Below are 21,956 nucleotides of genomic sequence, written 5' to 3' on the forward strand. Positions count from 1 at the left end.
CTATGGGGTTTCTTTTGAACTGTCACTTCTACTAACTCTATTCGATGTTCTCCTACCTTGGCAAGTTTTACTGGACCTTGAAATAACTCTTTAAATTCTATTAGTAATTCTTTCAATTCCCGTTTTTCCCTCGGTCCCAAATCAGAATTTTTAAATCACCTATTTTTTTTCTCTACTACAGCTTCCTCCCCATTTACCGGTGTGAATTCTACCTGTCCAAAATCCTCCTCCCCATCGAAAATTACATTCACTGCGTTTGCCCTAATTATATATTTCCAAATTTTGTTCTGATGCACATGTTTGCGATTACCGTCTTCTAGTTCAACTATGAATGAATGCTGGTTCTTTTGTTCCTCAATGGTACCTGACCCCTGCCATCGTGAGTATAACTTATTAGTAGAATCTCGGGAATCAAAAGTATAACTGTATCTCCCACATTAAATGATGTTCTATCCGTTGACCTTAGGTTGTTATATTTACGCATACGTTCCTGCATCACCTCCGAAGTTAATTTAGCCAAATCTGTTGCATTTTGCAGTCTATCCTTGAGCTTATGTATGTATAGCGAAGTTGGCATAGTGTTCAGTTGAGCGTTTTGATATTTTTCGGTCCAGGAAGATTTCAAAATCGATAACGGCCCTTCTGGGGGTCTACCATACAGTAGTTGAAACGGTGCCACCCCCGTTGTAGTAATAGGTACGCCCATAAAATGTAGGGTATGTGTTCATGCCATTTCCTACCCATTTTTCTTATGGTATGATGCAACATACGCTTCAACGTTTGATTAAACCGTTCCACCAATCCATTGGATTGTGGATACTGAGGGGTCAAAAATCTTGGACTAAAGGCCCGTTTACACGAGGCAAGCGCTTTAGTTGGTAACTAAATTTCAACTTACCGATTCTTCTTGAAACTGTCCACACGATAAGTGGTAAGTAGGCGCTCATTGGATAATTTTTACGGAGGTGAGCGCAGTTAGCGCATGCGCGCTTCAGTCTACTCAAATCCACGGAGAGAGACAGACGCACAACGCGCGGGAGAATAATAGTAATAATTTTTTATTTATCTGGCATTCAGAGAGGCTTTTTTTAAAGCTCATAGCTTTCGTAACGATGGATGAAGATGATCAGGTAGAACTTACGATTACTGTGATCAGATCCACATTATATGATATTTTTTTTAAAGAATATAAATTTATTCATTTTCACTTACTCAAGGGGGGTATAGTTATATGATACACATTGAGGACGATGTATATTCTGACTCCAATCGAAGAAACGGTTGATAATATTTAAGTTCATTTAATTTTAAAAACTATTTACATAGGTTAACAATATTAATTCCACATAATAAAAAAGGAGAAACTCTTTTCTCACTTGCGCGAGAGCAACACACTGAGCAAGAAGTAGGTCACGCAAGGGAAACAGTTCGCTTGTCCCCTTTTTTCGCCTCTGCCACCCACGCAAGGGGCCGGGAGATGACGCCACAGGGGAAAAAAGAACACACAACATATTATAAACTTAAGAAGTCATCGAGAAGAAATATAAGATTTCTCTATTTCTCCTCTAAGTTGTAAATACCGATTATATGATATTTTAATCGATGTTAAAGAGGAGATAATTATGAATTATGTAAGCCGAAAATACGGGAGAAGATTCTTGGCATTCGTAGGAAATTCTAAGGGTTAAAAATTAAATAATAAAAATTCATTAAACAAAAATTATTTCCAAATTTTCGAAATCATTATTATTTTTTAATTTGATCTATAGAGATGATATCTTTATGTTAAATATTTGATCGTGTATTTTGACAACAGATGGCAGCAAATTCGTTCTGGACGAGAGAAATATTCGAAACCCCCCTCTCCAGTTTTTAATATATAAATCCTCCCCACCAGATAAAAAAAATTGAAGGTTGAAAAATATATAACTCCTGACATCACGTCGACAGAATATTCCATAGCTTTTCCCAACATCGAATAATTTTAGCTTGTTTGAACAAGGTAATTTCTATTTCTATAGTTCAACAAACATTCATGGCGAAGATATTTTTCAATAAACTTGAAGATTGTGTCCTCTGGCCACCTCACCATCCAATATTTCGGCGGAATTCTAGCGAAACTTCAGGAGACGACGGAGTATGAACAGGTTCACGCTTGAGATCAAAATAAACCCCTCCGTGAGAGAGCAAAAAGACCCCTCCAGAGCGGCAGGTCACGCCCACTGGCGCATGTGCATAGGTCTACTTAACCGGAAAAAATAGAACCGTTCTTATCTCACTTACCAACTAAATCACTTATGCACTTGCGCACTTGCCAACTAAAGCCGTGTAAACGGCCCTTATCGTCTGCATACATTGTATCATACTTGGCAACTAAAAATTAAGTTACCAGCTTAAATTACCAGCTTAAAATTAAGTTGCGCTTGCCTCGTGTAAACGGGCCTTTACCCCAAGTACTTTTTCAATCTCTTTGGTCAAGAACGAATTGAAATTCGTTCCATTATCTGACGCTATCACATTGGGTATCCTAGTTCTAGAAAAGATTTGCAACAACGCCTCACAAGTACTTTTTGCCGATAAACTACCCAGTGGAATGGCTTCCGCCCAACGTGTATGCTGGTCCACTAAACATAAAATACACTTATGTCGCTTCGAACTCGGTGGATCTATGGGACCAATTATATCCACATTTACTACTTGGAATGGCAGATCAGGTCTTGCCACTGGTGTAATAGGCGCTCTATCTTTAACCTTTTCTCTTCTCGTTAGCTGGCATGCGTTACACGATTCGCAGAATTTTTTTACCTCTGTTGACAAACCATCCCAAAAGAATGAATATTTGATTCTTTGGCTTGTTTTACGTGCTCCATTGTGTCCTTCGAACACTGAAGAATGGACTAAATTCATAACTTCGCGCTTACACTTAGAACGAATCAGAAGAATATAAGACACCAAGATCAGTCGTTGATTCTGTCCTTGACAAAGCAATGTTATTCACATGTTATGAATGAGTTATAAGCGATACTTTGTGACTAAAAGTGATTACAAAAAATTTATCAATATTCAAATACAAATAATTTCGATCACACCATGCAAATAGAAGATAAGATTTATATCTTTATATCTGTTGTAGGCTATTGCACGATTCAACAGTATCAATAACTCTGAAATCTTTAAATCATCGGCGAACATCAGACATTTTTCAAAGATTTCAGCAAGATTATTGATGAAAATTAACAAGCATAACGGTCCTAAAATCGATCCTTGAGAGACCCCGGGGATGTTACATTAACACTTTTGCTTAATGCGGAACAATATAATACATAACAGGGCGCGCGGTAGCCCAGGTCGATAAGATACTCGCCTAAAGTACCAAAGGATTTTTAGAGGTGTCGCGAGTTCGATACCCGGTTCGTCCTTGCCAGAAAACTTTCCTGACACGGGGTGAAACGACGGTGGGGGGGTGTGTGGGCGGGGTGCATGTGTGGTGTAGCAGTAGTAGGTAGGGCCTCCAAAAAATGGCTCGGGGATCCATGGTGTTCTTAAATCAAGTCTTCCTGGTTCTTAAGTCAGCCACCTCGTTGGGCAATTTGCCTGTTGTGGCGTTGTATTTGTATTGTATTTGTAGCAAGTCAGAATTCTGTCTGCTTTTCAGCAGACAAAGGTGCAAACTTCAAAGTTGTTCTCCGTGACTCATGTTTACACGTAAGACACGTCAAAGTGTCTCCTGGTGTGCTTGTAGGACATGCGAAAGCTCTAAGTCACACTTCAGCCAAGTATCCGATAGACAGAGTAATATGTTAAAGTTTACTCGCTACATCAGGGAAGCATGTCGTGGATTCAAGACAGTGTCGTCGTTGGACAACTACCCAAGAGAGTGGTAGTCGGAATAGTAGACAACGACACTTTTTCGGGATCGTATAGCAAATCACCGTTCGAGTTTAAACATTACGACCTTAACTTCATAGCCGCGTATACTGACGGACATCCAGTGCCTTTCAAGCCTCTAGAGCCCCAATATGATCAAGGATTATACGTCAGAGCGTATCATAGTTTATTTTTAGGGACTGAAAAAAACTGTCAAGACGGGGGTACAGATATCTCAAGAAGAGAATTCCCACTGGGATACGCTGGATATACGGGGTGATTATAAAAAAACTATCCCGACATATGGGCCCCTAACTATCATACCATTCACAGAAACTGAATGAAATTTTGGCATAAGGTATTTTGAGGTATGCACTCAAGAATGATATGGAAAACAACAGTGTCACTCTAACAGTTACGGTTACAGTGAGAAAATTTCGAAAATATCAAATGGCAACACCAAGTTTTTGTATTGGAATGCGATCTCCGTACTGAAAAACACTAAATAGCGTTGGAATGGCACCTGTAGCACGAAAATCCCCGGAGCTAGGCAAGGAAAAGGTAAAAAGGACTTTGCCGTGCACCAGAGCATTAATGTTCGTTTCATTCGTCACACCGTTTCTTCGGCTGAGATCCCAGCCTGATTAGTCTTCCACAAGGTCATGTGGAAAATTTGTGAAACATAATAAAATGCTTTATTTTATGCTGCTTCTCTGTCCTTATTGGTTGTCCTCACTTTTAGCCTATCTACCGCCGGTGATTTTCATGCTACAGTTGCCGTTCGAACGCTATTTAGGGTTTTTCAGTATGGAGATCGCATTCCAATACAAAAAACTTGGTGTTGCCATTTGTTATTTTCGAAATTTTCTCACTGTAACCGTAACTGTTAGAGTGACACTGTTGTTTTCCATATCATTCTTGAGCGCATACCTCAAAATACCTTATGCCAAAATTTCATTCAGTTTCTGTGAATGGTATGACAGTTAGGGGCCCATATGTCGGGATAGTTTTTTTATAATCGCCCCGTATATATATATATATATTACTACGTGGATTATTCGTTTTTAAAAATAATTTCAATAATTATTAATTGAAATTACTGTTACAAATTTTTGGTAATTTTTTATGCAATTGATAAGAAATTGAGAACTAAAATTTCTGTGATCGTTAATTTCAAATTTTTATTGTTTCGATTCAACTTTCATTTGTTGGTTCGACTTTAATTGCTGTAATTAGCTCTTAACTACATTTTCTGAATTCAATTGTTTATATACGGGGTGATTATAAAAAAACTATCCCGACATATGGGCCCCTAACTATCATACCATTCACAGAAAATGAATGAAATTTTGGCATAAGGTATTTTGAGGTATGCGCTCAAGAATGATATGGAAAACAACAGTGTCACTCTAACAGTTACGGTTACAGTGAGAAAATTTCGAAAATATCAAATGGCAACACCATGTTTTTGTATTGGAATGCGATCTCCATACTGAAAAACACTAAATAGCGTTGGAATGGCACCTGTAGCACGAAAATCCCCGGAGCTAGGCAAGGAAAAGGTAAAAAGGACTTTGCCGTGCACCAGAGCATTAATGTTCGTTTCATTCGTCACACCGTTTCTTCGGCTGAGATCCCAGCCTGATTAGTCCTCCACAAGGTCATGTGGAAAAAACACAATAAAATGCTTTATTTTATGCTGCTTCTCTGTCCTTATTGGTTGTCCTCACTTTACCGCCGGTGATTTTCATGCTACAGTTGCCGTTCGAACGCTATTTAGGGTTTTTCACAATGGAGATCGCATTCCAATACAAAAAACTTGGTGTTGCCATTTGATATTTTCGAAATTTTCTCACTGTAACCGTAACTGTTAGAGTGACACTGTTGTTTTCCATATCATTCTTGAGCGCATTCATCAAAATACCTTATGCCAAAATTTCATTCAGTTTCTGTGAATGGTATGATAGTTAGGGGCCCATATGTCGGGATAGTTTTTTTATAATCACCCTGTACTTAATATTATAATTTTACCGAAACAACTTCCATCAATTATTGACTCAGTGTGTAGCCGATGTCTTTTTAATACTACCAGCCAGAAAAATAGATAAAAATTATTACATTGAAACCTCGCTACAACGATTCTCGATATAACGATAAATCCTTCAACAACGATATATCTTCAAATCTTTTTTGGAAATGTCTATATTCTAATGTTAAACCGCTGCCTCCCGATATAACGATAATCCCTATACAACAATATTTTTTCTTGGTCCGTTGAGTATCGTTATATCGAGGTTTCACTGCACATTTTTGAAATTTATGTGTTATTTTGTAGGGCTTTATTTCAGATTGGATTGGATTTCAAATTTGTTGGCGCAAGGACCAATTTGGTCAAACTGCGCCATAACAATCGATCATGTCAGAAAAATAAAAACTATGCATGATAAAAAGCAACGCGAAATGTAAAACAATGACATGAATTGTAAAAACTATAATTTGTTATAAAAACCAATGGCTTTAATGAATTTAAAAATGCGAGATGCATCGCAATGGTCAGATAAAATGTCACGAAGTGAAAGATGACTTTGACCAAAAGAGGTCGTAAAATGATGACGATGATGTGAACAACTAAAAGCATGAGCAATGGTAAGTCGACTTTGACAATGAGGGCACTGCGGTTGACTCTCGTAATAACAAATATGATTGTGTGATGCGACTGTGTCCTATGCGTAACCGGGCAAGCAGAACTTCTTCCTTTCGGTTAGTTCTGCAGCTCGTTTTGATGCATCACTTCCCGGAGGATTGAGAAGTGGTCACTGGCAGGTACCAAAAGGCTATTGGCGATGTTAGTTGTTGTTCGAGCTGCGTTGTCTGCTTTTTCGTTGCCCGGTATTCCCACATGACCTGGTACCCAGTAAAATTTTACTGTGGTGCCGTGATGGATGAGGTGATGCAGTTCATGAAAAATGGCATGAATAAATGGATGAATGTGAAAACTAAAAGAACAGTGCTTGCAATGTGCTGAGAGGGTCGCTATAAATGATGCATCGTCGGTGGCGTTTGCGTCGTATATGACGTAGAGCCTGAAGGATTGCGTACAGTTCTGCCAAATAAATAGAGAATGTGTCTGGTAGTTTGAAAGATGTCTCCTCACAGCAAATGTAGGCACAACCGACATGCCCAGGGCTCTTAGAGCCGTCGGTATATATGGGGAAGTACCTGTTGTACCTACCCCTGTGCCTATAGAATATCTGCCGATATATAACATCTGCTGTGGTAGCTCTAGAGTATGATGATAATGATAGAGAGACATCTGGCAGAGACTGCTCCCATGGTGCCAGTTGTTGAGCAACTGGGGGCCACACGACTGATGTCTATTTGTATATCTTCTACAAGTGCCCTCATACGAAGACCGTATGACGGTACACATAAAGGACGAGCAGCAAAAAGTCTATGAAATGAGGGATTAAAAATGACACGATGAAGTGGTTGATCTCGCATAGACTTCATTTTAATATAATATTTTAAGGATAATTGTTGGAGTCTTGATGTCAGTGATGGCTCGTTGCATTCGACATACAGGCTCTCCATTGGAGATGTCCGGAAAGGTCCAGAACAAATCCGGAGGGTGAGATGGTGGACTGGGTCAAGCACACTCAGATAGCTCCGAGGTGCCGACCTGTATACAATTGAGCCGTAGTCGAGCTTCGATCTTATTAGAGCTTTATGTAAGTGCAGGAGAGACTTACGGTCTGCTTCCCATGATGTAGAAGAGATGACCTTCTAGAGGTTCATCGTCTTCATGCAACGAGCTCTTAATTGGGCAATATGAGGTTTGAAAGTAAGTTTTTTGTCAAATGTGATGCCGAGGAATCAAGTGTTTTCTACAATAGGTATTAGATTGTTATTGAGAAACAACTGTGGGTCATCTTGTAGGTCTCGACGCCGACAAAAGTGCATAGCGACAGTCTTGTCAGAGGAGAATGAAAAGCCGTTATTATGAGCCCACTTGCTGATCTTGTTGAATGCGGTTTGTAATTGTCTCTCGGCTGTCCTCATATTAACTGATTGATATGATATTAACAGATCATCCACATAAAGTGTGCCAGTAAGAGACAACGGGAGTTGGTTCAACACCCCGTTGAGTCTTAAAATAAAAAGTGTTACACTTAAAATGCTACCTTGAGGTACACCTTGTTCTTGAATTTGGGGAGTCGATAACGTGCTTCCGATCCGTACCTGGAAGATGCGGCGAGCCAGAAAGTTCTTAATAAAAATGGGCAAATTGCCCCGCAAGCCGCAGTTATAGAGGTTGGAAAGAATTCCGTGCCTCCAAGTACGGTCTTAGGCCTTTTCTATGTCGAAAAATATGGCTATCAGATGCTCCCTCTTTACGAATGCTTGTTTAATTGATGTCTCAAGGCGTAACAAATTGCATGTTGTTGACCTGAACCGTCTAAAGCCGCTTTGATGTGTCGATAAAATACTGTTAACCTCAACGTAGTGCATAAGGCGATAGTTGACCATGCGTTCCATGAGCTTACATAAACAACTGTTCAAAGCAATAGGTCTGTAACTGTTTGGTTGTTGAGGATTTTTGCCAGGCTTCGGGAATGCAAGAACTATGGATGCTCGCCAGGTGTCAGGAAATGAATGACTGACCCAGATCCGATTAAATAAAATGAGTAAATGTGAGAGTGATTCAGATGAGAGATGCCGAATCATGGAATAATGAATGGCATTGGGCCCTACAGCAGAGTCAGGACTTCGCTGCAAGGCCGTCGTCAGTTCTTGAAGGGTGAACAATGAATTGTACCCCTCCGGTGTAAAAGGCCGGAAGGTGTACGATGTACGTTCGGCAGATGATTTAATGTGATGAAACGATGGAGGATAATTCGCATCACTGGAAACAGCGGCGATGGTGTCCGCAATATCCCTCACATCGCTGATGGTAGTGCCATTTGTATTTAAAATGGTGATGGGATGAGACTGATAATGGCCATTTATTTTTCGGATCCGGTCCCAAATGACTTTAGATGAAGTTGAATTTATTCCCATGGTAAACTTTTGCCAGGACTCGCGTTGAGCCTGGCGCCTGGTTCTTCTCGCTATCGCCTTTGCTTTTAAAAATGCCAACTTGTTGTCATGGGTAGGATACCGCCGGAAACTACTCCATGCTTTCTTTTGTGCTTTAATTGTAAGATTGCATTCGTGATTCCACAAGATTTAGGAAATTTAGGAAGTTTCGAGGAGATTTTCGGAATTGTTTCATTTGCTGCAGAGATCATACAACTGGTCACAAGGTCGACACAATGGTCGACGTCGGATTGCGAAACCATATCCTCCGTGATTTCTGCCTTGACCGTGAAGTCAGCCCATCAGGCGGCCACAAGCTTCCACCGAGGAGGTCCCTCAGGAATGGAATGGCGTCGGTCAAGGCACTTAACCACTAGAGGAAAATGATTGCTTCCGTGAAGGTCCAGATCAACCGACCAGGAACAGTTGGGCAAGAGTGAAGCTGGGCATAACGACAAATCTATTGCAGTGAAACTATTGTTTGGGAATTGGAAATGAGTGAAACTACCATCATTCATGATGGCGAAGTCCATATTGTCTAACAGCAGTTCGACCATATCCCCACGAAGGGTGTTGCTGTTAGAACCCCAAATCATATTATGTGCATTGAAGTCTCCAAGAAGAAAAAATGGTGGTGGTAATTGATCAATCAGTTCTTCTAGATCTCTCTGTAAGATGGTGTCATTTGGTGGCAAATAAATGGAACAGATGGTAACTCTTAGGCCTGTAGAGATTTCCACCGCGATGGCTTGCAGGTTCGTGCGCAACGTTAAAACGCGCGACGACACGCGATGTGGAACCAGCAGAGCAACACCGCGGCAAGCCCTACTCCCGTCATCGTAGTCAATACGAAACAGGGAATGTCGCCTGATGTTCCATGTCCCCGAGGGCTTCGTAAAAGTTTCCTGGAGTGCCACGCAAACAGTGTGATAACGATTGATCAAATCCTTGAGATCTTCGTAATTGGATCTAAGACCACGAATGTTCCATTGAATTATGTTGGCCATAAATTTAAATTTCAAATAGAAGTAGACGGTTCAAGGTCCTTGAATTTATTCCGGTCAATCTTGCGGCGAGTACTACCGGATTCTGTAGGATTATCGAGGTCCATGTCACCAATCGATGTATCATCGATAAGTGACATATTTTTAGTTGTGGGATGTTTCAGAGCTCTTTGTATGGCTTTTTTCGAATATCCGGTCTTGAATGGTTTTTTTTTTTTGATTTATTTCCAGAACTAATTTTTGGTTTTGTACCAGTAGATATTTTGCATGTGTTCGCCGTTGCTTTTCCCGCTTCTTCTTCGGAGGTAGTGGACTCCCTCCGGAATCCAGCGGAGCAACAGCAGCCACAACTATTGCATGGTTGGTTAGATGACGTTTGAGTTGATGTGTCAGCTATGGGTTCAGTTTGAGTTGTTCTAGAAACTTTGGCGACATTGTTAGTCTTAGCTAATGATGGAGTTGTCGCCATATTCGCGTATGATCTTGCAACTATTGGAACTTGATTAGATGTTATACGACGGCGTGCTTCGATATACGAAATGTTATCAAGGACCTTGATCTTCTGAATCTCTTTTTCTTCGCTCCATTTCGGACATTTTCTGTCATATGCAGGGTGTTCGCCACCGCAATTGATGCACTTGAATGGTGAATTAGTGCAGTTGTCCGAGGTGTGGTCCTTCTCACCGCATTTTGCGCAGGTGGGTTGACTTCGGAACGCCGTTCGTGAGTGACCGAATTTCTGGCAGTTAAAGCATCTAACAGGGTTAGGAATATATGGCCGGATTTTGAGGCTGTAATAGCCAATCTTGATATCTTTCGGCAATGTTGGTGATAAAAATGTCAGGATTATGTTACGTGATGGAGCTGGATTGCCATCTTTGCGGCTCATGATATGCTTGGCAGATGTTACGCCTTGAGACGCCAGCTCTTCTGTTAGTAGTTCTTCATCCATGTTAATCAAGTTAGTATCTAAAATGACACCACGGGAATAATTCAACGTGGGATGAATTTTTACTGTTATGGGAATATTCCCAAGAGATGTGAGCTTTTGAATGAGTTCGGATTGTTTGGGTGTGTTAGTTTCAATTAGAAGGTCTCCTGAACGAAGAGCCTTCATTGATTTTAATGTGCCTATTGCGCCATAGGGAGCTTTGTCTATTAAGAATGGTGATGCTTTTGCCAGCGGTTTATCAGTGTCAGTAGAATGCAGGAAGAAAAATGAAACAGTAGGAGCAGGTTCAGTGACAATAGTTTCGCTCATAGCAATTCGTTGACGTTTTGGTGCATTTTGTGTTTTCCCCATTTTGGAGATAATGTGTTCGCCCCCTACCCACCATGCCCACCATGGAGCCCTACGAGGGGACGCGCACATGTAACCGATGAAGGTTAGTAGCAACGTCAGGTTAGGTAGGAACTATACACCACCGAAACAGGCGAGCAGACGCGTTCAAGATCCAAGATCGTCGTGAAGCAGCACCAACAAACCTCAACGACGTCCGACAGGCCCGACCCCTCTACCTGCCCAGTAGTGTAACCCCTTCAGCCACCGAGGCGACCAGCCGATTGACCCAGACGGGGCTAATCCAGGCCTCCCGTTTCGGCTGAATCCGAGGCCAAAGCTAGCGCATCAGCCTAACCAGGATCCCCATCTCCAGCCTTAAGGGGTCTCCACGCACGGCAAACACGCAGGTAGACATCGTCCCAGATAGGGCATACACTAGAAGCAATGCCCCATCTGGTAGGACCCCTCCCCGCCTGAGCGGGGCCCACAATGAGGGGTTGCACACAAAAGACAAGGTCATGTACAGGACAGACAGACGCAAGACAAGTATTGTAAGATGTTTGGAAATATACATGTAATCTGGGCTATTGAAAGTGGAGGATATGAGCACAAATAAGCGATGACAATGACGTGTAATAGATTTAGCATTACCCAGAGTGCACCACGAGGAGGCCTATCACATTACTCCCCGCTTTATTTCAGATATTATGATATTCTTGATAAATTTCTCTCGGTTGTATTCATATAATCAAAAAATCATTTCAATTTAATGTTGTCGAGCATAAGCGGTTCATAACAATACAAAAAATAACAAATAAATTGAAGCATAATTTTTTCAAATTTTTAACAACTCTATACACGTATTCTTATCCGTGTAAAACATTGTGTTGACATTGTGTAAACATTGTGTAAACAAACGTTGTGTGTCATGCTATGACAGCAATAAAATTAAAATTGCGAATAGCAATACGTTTTTTTAGTTGGATATCATTCATGATATTGGAGGGTTTTTTTGGTTTTAAATGAAATCGGCGATAATCTTATAACACGAAACATCCCTTTTACTTGGTATTTTGAACATCACTTGACCTTGGACATCTTTTGTGATCTTATCATGGAAAAGTACAGCACATTGTCCGCTGAACACCTGCTATGAATGCAGAGTTGGCTGGATCTAATGATAGGGTGCTTCTTTTCAAACAGCACCATTGTTAACTTTCAGACATTCAGATAATGGAAGTTTTTTTCCACAACCTTAAATCCCTTTTAATTTTTTTTCTAGTGTGTTGAAATCAAATTTATACTATCAAATTTAAATCAGATGTTCTTTACCTTTTTAGCAGCGACTTAAAAACATCAACACCAATTTTGTGTTCCCCAGATATATTTCCAATTTTAAAAATATGCGTATTGAATAAATTTCTAATTAATAAAATGTTTTTTTTTTATCGAAATTTCTGTAGCCAGTGGTAGGCGTCTTAACTGGTGAGTGAACAGGAATGGAACCAGTGCCAAATCAAAAAAGAGGCTCCAAGTTATTGAAAGGCTTTCATCTATTCTGAAATTATCTTTTTTCAATTCTGGATTTTTATTAATTTTGGAATAATTTCTTCCATCAATTCTCGCACATGATTTTGCATTTATTATGCGTACATACTTCTATCGTTAATTTCAAATTTTGAAACTGATCTTTCTTAAAATACTTTTTTCTATCAAAAAAAAACAATTATTTTCTTTAAAAAGAAAAAAGAACTTATAGGTTTAGAGCCCCTAGTTAAACTATTTTAATTTTTTCCCACACTCTGAGTGTAAATGAAATCTTGTGAAGTTATTAAAATAATAATAGTAATTTAACATGTCTATAAATCTGATATAAAAATGTTTGTAGATAAAGGAACCAAATCAAAGTTCGAAAATTATTGCAATAACCTAATAAATGTAATTACGGCACTTGAAACTAATTTAGCATTTCTTTAAAAAAACAATTCAAATACAAATACAACACCACAACAGGCAAAATGCCCAACGAAGTGGCTGAGAAAAAGATGCCCATAACAAATATGGATGTAATTCGTTGGAAAAAGGAAGAAAATTCGTCAAATAGACTGTGAAAAAAAATTGCAATAAATATTATCGCTGAAAAAAATTATTTATATTGTATACATCTCTTTTTAGAACGATAATGAAGGAAGACGACGAAGGAGACGAGGGACTCGCCCTGTTTTTGCCTGTAGGGTGGGTTTGCGTTTAGACGTACGATTTTGAGTTCGCGATTGAACGCTGGAATGACCAGTTCCAGCACTCACTCCTAACCGCACACTTTTTTCGCCTTTACACGCACACTCTCGAAGGCGGTTCTGAAGTTGTTTACAGCTATCGCGCAAAAGCGTACGTGTAAAGGGGCCTCTAGTGTTCAATGTCAAAGTCTCTCGATTAACGATAATACCTATATTATGGTATTTTTCTTCGTCCGCAGAATTTCGTTATATCGAGATTTCACTGCAGTTTTATCATGCATAATACTAGCTATAATACCCGTGCTGCCCGTGTTTTCTTCATTTATTGGGAGGATTGGAAAAGTGACAAACCATTACAAAGGAATAAATATATAATACTGGCAGGATTAAAGAAGTGACAAACCATTGTAAAGGCATATGCACGTGTAAAACGCATTACTAGGGAACCACGGTAACCAAAGTAAACATTCCGAAAATGATTTTTGAGGCCCAGAAACCATTGTTGCCCGACTGTTTTTCGTCAATTTCAGGCATCTGCCCTTCTCTGACGAACTTTTAAAGGAACTTTCAGTTTGGTATATATCCAAACATTGGCGACGATCGATCTAAAATTGTGGATTTGTATAGAGAACATACACACAGGCAGAAAATCAATTATTTATATATACTAGCTATGATACCCGGCGCTGCCCGGGTTTTCTTTAATGAGGCTTTTTTGGATCACGTGATACGTTCTTCTTTCTTTGCGGGACGTAAAAACCGTGGCTAAGTTAACCGATATGGGGGCGACTTCCTGCGAGACTCATGAAATAAACAAATCTAGATTTAAAGAAACGTAGAAATGAATATATATTCTTTTTTTTCTCCTTTTTTAAGGGGGGTAAGTATTTCGATTGCCCCCCCCCCCCCCCCCCGAAATTCCATCTGCCTGTTTCTGCTTCAAAAAATGCTTAATTAAAGCTGAGGAATTTCTGCGATGTACCTTATGGGCCCATAATTAATTTTAAAACAACCTAAACTATATGAATTTATGCAGTTGATTATTAAAAGACAATACGGTGACATTAATTTTCATGCTTGAGAATATATCTTCTCAGCCACCTCGTTGGGCATTTTGCCTGTTGTGGCGTTGTATTTGTATTTGTATATAAATAAAATGTTGAAATCAATATTATTGCATGGATATCCAACTAAAAAGTAGGTCCGGCTAATTATTTGATATTTAATTTTCTGAGCTTCGTATATCTCTAAGCGAACTCAATATTTTAAAAATCGATCAATTTCTAAAATTATTGATGCGACAGAAAACCCCACCAAATTTCCGCATTTCTACAGCAAAATCGGCAATTTTGCTGTAGAAATCGGCAATTTTGCCGACTCCAACGAGCGTTACGCACGATCATGCGTGTGTATTACACAATTATTGAATGGTTATTTGTTTTGTATTGTATCAATGTATGTACATATCATTAAAATCGGTACAGTAGTTCTAGAGATAATCGACCAAGTCTGCAAATTCTCTTAATTTCTTACACCAGTGTATATAACTAAGCCTTTTTAAAAAATTATCCCTCTCTCATACATATAAAATGGTATAAAATTTTATGTGTTTAATTGCATTCCAATTCTGTTCTAAAAAAATATCATTTCATACTTTAAATGATTTGAAATGTGATTTAATTTCCTTTCAAGAAATAAAATTTAGCACAACATTACCTTTGGGGCACGACATTGGGTACAAAAATGCAACAAATCTTCTCGACTTGAGAAAATTTCCCCATTTTGAACTTTTTTTTTTTTGACAGTAGATGATTTTCAATCAGGAGCTTGCTCTTTGGTTTTATATATGAAGATATTCAACTGGTTTCCAAGATGAACTTTCGTTATCAATTTAAAATTCCTGTTGAATTCTTCCAAAATTTCCAGCTTTTTTAGAGAGAGCGTTTTTTGTTTTTCCAACATTGCGAATGGCGGATTTGACACAGTCAGCAAGCAGTGCCGTCTGAACGCATGGCCCCACCCGAGCACGGCCCGGGGGCCTCAAGAGAAGAGGGGCCTCACAAAAATGGGAACTAATTGAAATTTTCGAGAATTCTCCAGGTTCGGCCTCAGAAAAATCGATTGGCCCAAGGGCCCATGATGCTCTTAAGACGGCCCTGTCAGCAAGCATCGAAAGAAAGTTCTACAGGAAATGATCGAAAGAACTTACTGTACATGTGTACCGTATCTGTCTTTTTCGGCAGACCTGTACCCCCCCCCAAATGCTTACAGTAGACTTTCTCACCCTCCCTGAACGTTGAAAACATAGGGAGAGAAAAAATTCTGAAAGGTCATATGGCCGTCAAAACAATTGAAACCCATTTCTTCGGGACTCTCCACATCTGCGTATTCTCAGAAAGAGGCAATAAACAAATCATCTAAGTCCACTGTAAATGGTCATCAGCCATCTCACTGGCAATTTTCGTATACGTCAGCAATCACCCTAAAATTTATGTCTTTTGCGGTGACAATATTCAAGAACTGTTGCAGCAACGCTTTTTCACTGCATACAAAAATTGTGTGCACATTTGATGGATATAAATTACGTTTTTCTTTTTTCAAAAGTTTCCGAGTTTGAGTCGAAGTAAAAACGTCGAATAATTGAGGTTTTACGTTAAATAAATGAATGAAATATTTTAACATTAAAATGTATTTGTTGTATTGTTGTTTAAAATGTATTTGTTGTATTGTTGTTTAAAATGTATTTGTTGTATTGTTGTTTAAAATGTATTTGTTGTATTGTTGTTTAAAATGTATTTGTTGTATTGTTGTTTAAAATGTATTTGTTGTATTGTTGTTTAAAATGTATTGTTACCACAATTGCTACCAAAGTTAAACATCGTATAAACATGAAAGTCGTATAACTGAATGACGTATGAAAGTGGTTACTCTGTTAAGGTCTGGACACACATATCCGCACCGTGCCAGGACCGTAGCTCGGGCGTCAGTTGGCCGTGGCTCGGCTCGTTCCTCTTCAGACCACACCTTTCCGTGTGTTGCCCGTGTCGCTGCCGTATGCTGACTACGAAGCTGTGTCGATTGCTTCAAGGCTTTAACGGAGCCGGTTCGGTGTAATCAAAATGTTCAGTAAATTAATTAACAAGAGTGATTTGGATATAATAACCCTAGCGTAAATTAACAATAATTAATTGTTCTAAACATTTCTGTAAATAATCTATACATGTATATAAATTTTTTATTTTGGATTGATCTCCGATAGATTTTTTGTATGTGACAAACCCGCAAAAAAGGATAGGATCTATTTAAATGCAGCTGATAATAAAAAGACGGCCATTTGCTTAGTTTGACTATATGCATTCTTGTTTATAGTTTGGAGAGAGGAGATTATTTACGGAGTGATAAAAGGGGAGAGAGAAAAAAAAAGTCATATAGAAATTAAAACAATCTGTGGGGGAGAGGGGTACTCTCTTCCTCACCTACACACTCGTTTTTTTTTTAATCAGAGTCAACGGCCATCATAAATATAATCATCTGTAGGGGCAGGTGGTGTCAAATTCCGATAACACCTCGGAGAAGTGTATCTCAGCTCAGTAGGAGCATATTGTACGAAAGAGCGAACTCTGTGTGTGTGTGTGTTCGCGGAAACTTCTAAAAATCTTCTAAACTGAAAATTGGCTCCTCTGCAGATGGCAAATGGATATTAAAATCAATAACAATGGGGGTGTTTAGTTTGCCGGGGCTTGATTCAATGATAAAGCCTCACCAGTATTCGATAGTAATTTAAAGCACTCATTGCCAAAGGCCCAGTCGCTGAAACACCTTTGTCAGATATTTAGCACAAAGGTGCTCGACTTTTTGGAAGGTGTGGGCCACTTCATTGTTTTGAAATATTTCGCGGGCTTCTTAAGTTATCCAGAAATGAGTCTCGAACCTCCAAAATTATCTAAAAAGAAGTGGCACGTGCCGCTTAATGATCTGCAAGCGTGCCGCGGGCCACTCGAGAGATCTGGAAATGTGCCACTAACCACTCAAATAGGATAATCTGCAAATGTATCACGATCCACTTACGTGAACTGGAGGTGTGCCATTAGTCGCTCAAGTGATTTTGAAATGTGCTTGAGACCACTCGAGAGCCTTGTTTTGTTTTTTGTTGTCACGGGCCACATCAAATGCTTCCGAGGGCCGCATTTGGAGCACAGGACATGGGTTAAGCATTTATGGCTTAACATGTTGCATCTGATGTGAGTACCAAATTTAAAATGTCTCCTATATTTTCCCATAAGAAAAACCCCAAAAATTTTCGAACCGTTTTCTATTTATATATATAATTTATGTTAAAACCAAAACAATGATTCATTTATAGAGCATCGGAAATTAAACCCAGTTAGTTTTTCAAGTTTACATTATTATTTTAACAAAAATCTCCCCGGCAAAATTTCGTTATATGCTATGTGAAACATAATTTTAAACTTTGTTTTCCCATCGAAGTTGTGAAAATGTTTATCCATATGTTTTCTACATATTACGCTAGTACCACTGAAGCGAGGCCAGGTGCGTCTAAACAATTTCGGGGCACGAAAAATGTTTAGGACACCCCCTTTCTTTAACAAGATTTCATATATTTTGTGGGAAGAGGGAATCGGCATACTGAATATACGCGAACGCTAAGAAATACCCCCGTACAAAAAAAAATAATAACTACACAAATGTGAATTAACACAAAAATTAAGGAAAACTTTAGAATCGATGGATTAAAAATAATTGAAAGAAATTATTTCAGTACCAATGAAAATTCAGAATTAATGAAAGAAATAATTTCGGGATAGATTAAAATTTAGAATTAACGGAAGAAATAATTCCAGAACTATTGAAAATTCATAATTAATAAAAGTAATAATGCAGAAATTGATATTAAAATCAAGAAATAAATGGAATTAATAATTCAGCAATTGATGAAAATTGAGAAGCGACATAAAATAGATGAGCTCTCTCCTCTTTTATAAAAAAAATCTGCTCTCTCTCCCGAGACCGCACCGTCACCGTAAAAATATAAAATAAACTAGTTGGTGACGGTGCGGTGACGGTTCTCGGCTACGGTGCGGATATGTGTGAACGGCTGCATTGCTTAGCAAAGAATTATTCTTTGACCGTGTGATGACCTACACTCGGCCGACGCACGTGTCGGGCACGGTGCGGATATGTGTGTCCAGACCTTAATTTGTAGATATGCCCGTATAACTATATATGAAAGTCGTATAACTAAGTGAGGTATGAATGAGGTTACTCTGTAATTTGTAGATATGCCCTATTAAAAATAATCGTGTTTAAACTTTATGAAACACAATTCAACAAACATCGCAACTGGCCTCGAGGCAGGGCCAAACTCTTCGGACATAGATTTATTATAGTTAACTCTAATGCTCAAAATAAAAATTTAACAAAAATTCACATTTTTAGCTTTGCTTACCGTTTTTTTCGGCTAGAACCGTAGTGGGAAAAAAATTAATTCTTTATGTACGCAAACTCGTTCAACTATTTTACTAAAAGATTTCGAACAACTATTTTTGCATACGCGAACCGTAAATATTTTTCTGTTCAACCGATCCAACAATGTCGTCTGTGAATAGAAAAGTTTTGAGGGGAGATGTGTCCTTAAGACAGTACAGCGAATAAAAAAAACCCGATGCGGAATGTAGCCTTTTTTTTCAAAAGCAAGGAAAAAACCCCTTGATTTGATCGGACTGGGAGAAGGAGGGGATTATTAGAGGGGCCGTGAGCTAAATCACGTGATTCAGTACACACGTCATTACAGCCATTTCGTACAATACTTTTTGCGGGAAAACGCTTTAAACGAGAAATGCTCGGTTTGAAAAAAAGAAAAAATCCCGATGAGTATCAGTAATAATAGTTGGCACCAGAGAGTCACAAAATAAGTCGCACTAAGGAGGAAAACGTTATATGCGGGATCCACTGTATTTTGTCCAAAAGCTTGCAGCAAAGCTGTCTCAGTATCATAACCCGCCCACGAGAGTGGGGCTGGCGGAACTTCAGGCCTGGGGCCTGGACCATTCTTGTCTTTTTTTTCACACTATTAGTTTACTATAGAGGGGGTCCACTGAAGAGCGCAACCTAAGAGGCCCCTCTTCCAGGATATTGGGGGGGGGGGTTCATGTGCTTTATCGGCACCCAAAGGCAATTTCACTGTGGAATACGATGTCTGTTCATGCCAATTTTCATTCTATCCAGACATTACGGCCTTCTACGAACTGAAACAGCAGGGGTCGCGTGGTAGCCCTGAGGACACACACAAAATGCTAGTGTCCTTGACGTCAATAGCCATGACCCGGGGCTAACGAGCTCTTTCTCGTTAGCCCCGCCATGATCATCACAATGTCTTTTCTTCCTTCCTAGGAGAACAACTGCCATCCGAGCGGGAGGGGGGGGGGATCTTTTCTTCGTTTCCGTTTTTTTTTTTTGTTTTTTTCCGTTTACTTGTAAAGTGTATAGTTAAAAAAAATTTCAATGAGAATAGAAGGTACGTAGTTCAAGATATCCGTCCATACGAGTACAAATTGATATGATTGATATTAAAGAGTCCTGTCTATTTTCCCATGGGACATATCTGAAAGAAAAAAAATCATAAAGACCTTTCCACGGGCCCCCCTGTCTCCCGGGCCCCCAGGGCTGGAGCCATGTCAGCCCCCCCCCCCCCATGGGGGTCATATACCAATAATAAATCGGCGTCATTATGCACTAGCAGGGTTACGTTAGTACGTTAGAAAGTACGTTATTTTCAGTAAAAATTGAATTATTCCACTGATCTGACAACACGATACATGTGGAGAACGCGCACTTTTACGTGATCGTTAATTGAATTTTCGTACTCACCCTTGTCGTATGCTAGAGACCGGCGGATCACGTCATCACTGTATTAATTCCATAAAGTCCTCTTTCGTGAGAGTGATACCATCTTTCGTAGGGTAATATTTTTGTCCATATAAAGAGCGTATTTTTTCAAATGGCAATATAGATCACTTCTAAAATTGTACACCTTTACGTAGACCGCATTACCCAGTTCATAATAATGCTGAGGCACATCGGATGGTGAAAAAGCACCGTCAACCTATAATAATATATAAAAAAGGGATATGAGTAAATCCTCATCAAATGAAGCTCAGAAATAAAAAAATCATTCTGATAAATTGAAGTTTGAAAATTCGCTTACCTTTACATCTGTCTTTAACTTTTTCATTGGTGGTGGTGAAACATCAGGATCGTTGCACATCTTACTTAACGTCAGACCACTAAAAGACTACGTAAGTTCGCTATCGCCATAAGTAGCATGCTGTCGTGTCATTGGATACTACGAGCAAGGTTTCAAAGAAACGGGGTCGCCTGAGTGAAATCAAGGAAATCGCAATTGGGCGAATATGGTGGCTTTGCTTACTTTTGGCAATAACTGGCAATTTCCCGTATCTCGAAGCCTGATTTCCGTATTTTTCTCGAGCAAATATGGTCAGCCTACTTGGGTAACAATTCGGAGTAAAACGAGAGAGTTTTTGAGAAAAGCCCTTAAGCCAGGTTTTCCTAGAAGCAGGTTTCTACAGGGCGTGCAGCGTAGAAACTCTGATTGGCCAAAATAACCTGAATTTCTAGTTTTTAACCAATGAGCGTTTTTACGCTGCACACTGCGCAGATATTCTACTCCTAGGAAAACCCGGCTTTATGTCAAAAATTACGTGTAAATACGGTAATTTTTGGAAATAAAATTACGTGTAAATACGGTAATTTTTGGAAATAAAATTACGTGTAAATACGGTAATCAAGGAGAGCAATTTTCCAGGCGCAATTATCGTTTCCCATTTCACTCTCGAGCTAACCACGAGAGAGACAACGCGCTCAGTATGAGCTTCTGAATTAGCATGGTAAGCTGTAAACCATGATATAAAATTTAGCTAACTTAAATTCACTATCCGTACTCAGTCGAACTGAATAAGCCTAAATAGATCAGACTAACTCTAACAAAATGACGTCAAGTGAAATCGACGCCGATGGAATCAATAAAAGGATGTCACTAAAATACTTTGCAATGCAACCCGTATGCTTTCTGCACGGAGTGACGCTGGCGGAAACGTCAACGGAGTGGGCCAAGCTGACAACGGTTTTCAGCAACAAGAAGGCGAAGAATTCTGCACTCAATAAGGCAGCGATATCATACCTTGGAGGCATAGCAGAGCACTTCAATGCCTGGTACCCGGCCCATCCCAAGATTCATCCTGGAATGAAATACGAAATAGGCGAGACCATCCCACTAACAAATATCTTCGACTACAAGATACACTGCTGTGCCGGCGACGAAGCACTTCAAAAGGCAATGGAAGCCTTCAACACTATGCGGAAAAGCCCGACGACCCGGAGGCCCCGCTCTTTCAGCAAGCAATCCGATGGCACCTCAAACAAGTACTGGAGTTTCTGGAGACACAGGAAATA

This window comes from Pholcus phalangioides, unplaced genomic scaffold (genome assembly GCF_987345545.1).
Source record: "Pholcus phalangioides strain wild (caught in Gottingen) unplaced genomic scaffold, Ppha-v1.0 ptg000007l_1, whole genome shotgun sequence".
NCBI classification, from domain to species: Eukaryota; Metazoa; Arthropoda; class Arachnida; order Araneae; family Pholcidae; genus Pholcus; species Pholcus phalangioides.